The following is a 2,066-nucleotide window of genomic DNA, read 5'->3' as shown; positions in this document are numbered from 1 at the left end:
TGGTTCGAGCCCACCCGGAAGAGATGTTGTGGGGTCTCAGATGTAGCGTGAAAAGTCATAACTTTTCCACAATACCTGAAAAACATTTAATTTCTGAGTTCCCGTGGCTCAATGGTTAGCGCGTTCGGCTGTTAACCAATAGGTTGGTGGTTCGAACCCACCCGGGACCGGTGTTGCAAGGTCTCAGATGTGACGTAAAAAGTCAAAGTTTTTCACAATACCTGACGACCATATCATTTTTGGGCTTCCGTGTGGCAATGGTTAGCGCGCTCAGCTGTTATTCAAAAGGTTGGTGGTTCGAGCCCACCTGGGAGCGGTGTTGTGAGGTATCAGTTGTAACGTAAAAAGTCAGAGTTTTTCCACAATACCTGACAAACATTTAATTTGTGGGCTTCCGTGGCGCAATGGTTAGCGCGTTCGTCTGTTAACCAATAGGTTGGTGGTTCGAGCCCACCCGGGAGAGGTGTTGTGGGATCTCAGATGTAGCTTGAAAAGTCATAACCTTTCCACAATACCTGAAAAACATATCATTTCTGAGCTTCCGTGGCTCAATGGTTGGCGCGTTCGGCTGTTGACCAATAGGTTGGTGGTTCGAGCCCACCCGGGAGAGGTGTTGTGGGGTCTCAGATGTAGCGTAAAAAGTCAAAACTTTTCCACAATACGTGACAACCATTTAATTTCTGAGCTTCCGTGGCGCAATGGTTAGCGCGTTCAGCTGTTAACCGAAAGGTTGGTGTTTCGAGCCCACCCGGGAGAGATGTTGTGGGGTCTCAGATGTAGCGTGAAAAGTCATAACTTTTCCACAATACCTGACAACCATTTAATTTCTGAGCTTCCGTGGCGCAATGGTTAGCGCGTTCAGCTGTTAACCGAAAGGTTGGTGTTTCGAGCCCACCCGAGAGAGGTGTTGTGGGGTCTCAGATGTAGCGTAAAAAGTCAAAACTTTTCCACAATATGTGACAACCATTTAATTTCAGAGTTTCCGTGGCGCAATGTATAGCGCGTTCGGCTGTTAACCAATAGGTTGGTGGTTCGAGCCCACCCGGGAGAGGTTTTGTGGGGTCTCAGATGTAGCGTAAAAAGTCAAAACTTTTCCACAATATGTGACAACCATTTAATTTCAGAGTTTCCGTGGCGCAATGTATAGCGCGTTCGGCTGTTAACCGAAAGGTTGGTGGTTCGAGCCCACCCGGAAGAGATGTTGTGGGGTCTCAGATGTAGCGTGAAAAGTCATAACTTTTCCACAATACCTGAAAAACATTTAATTTCTGAGTTCCCGTGGCTCAATGGTTAGCGCGTTCGGCTGTTAACCAATAGGTTGGTGGTTCGAACCCACCCGGGACCGGTGTTGCAAGGTCTCAGATGTGACGTAAAAAGTCAAAGTTTTTCACAATACCTGACGACCATATCATTTTTGGGCTTCCGTGTGGCAATGGTTAGCGCGCTCAGCTGTTATTCAAAAGGTTGGTGGTTCGAGCCCACCTGGGAGCGGTGTTGTGAGGTATCAGTTGTAACGTAAAAAGTCAGAGTTTTTCCACAATACCTGACAAACATTTAATTTGTGGGCTTCCGTGGCGCAATGGTTAGCGCGTTCGTCTGTTAACCAATAGGTTGGTGGTTCGAGCCCACCCGGGAGAGGTGTTGTGGGGTCTCAGATGTAGCGTGAAAAGTCATAACTTTTCCACAGTACCTAACAACTATTTAATTTCTGAGCTTCCGTGGCTCAATGGTTAGCGCGTTCGGCTGTAAACCAACAGGTTGGTGGTTCGAGCCCACCCGGGAGCGGTGTTATGGGACCTCAAATGTAACGTAAAAAGCCAAAGTTTTTCCACAATACCTGACGACCATTTAATTTTTGGGCTTCCGTGGCTCAATGGTTAGCGCGTTCGGCTGTTAACCAATAGGTTCGTTGTTCGAGCCCACCCGGGAGAGGTGTTGTGGGATCTCAGATGTAGCGTAAAAAGTCAAAACTTTTCCACAATACGTGACAACCATTTAATTTCTGAGGTTCCGTGGCTCAATGGTTAGCGCGTTCGGCTGTTAACCAATAGGTTGGTGGTTCGAAC

The 2,066-nt window shown here is 47.5% G+C and overlaps 1 non-coding gene across 1 annotated transcript; it reads left to right on the top strand.

Moving 5' to 3' along the window:
* Positions 1–1,712: 1,712 nt before the first annotated feature.
* Positions 1,713–1,785, top strand: TRNAY-GUA (transfer RNA tyrosine (anticodon GUA)). The gene has a single exon. It is a non-coding gene; the product is annotated as a tRNA-Tyr (tRNA).
* Positions 1,786–2,066: the final 281 nt, after the last annotated feature.

Source organism: Phalangium opilio, unplaced genomic scaffold (assembly GCF_054372755.1).
Source record: "Phalangium opilio isolate 3A_F unplaced genomic scaffold, DU_Popi_V2 ptg001170l_1, whole genome shotgun sequence".
In the NCBI taxonomy this organism is placed as follows: Eukaryota; Metazoa; Arthropoda; class Arachnida; order Opiliones; family Phalangiidae; genus Phalangium; species Phalangium opilio.
The sequence above is the reverse complement of the archived record's forward strand: the minus strand, read 5'-3'. Positions and strand labels throughout refer to the sequence as shown.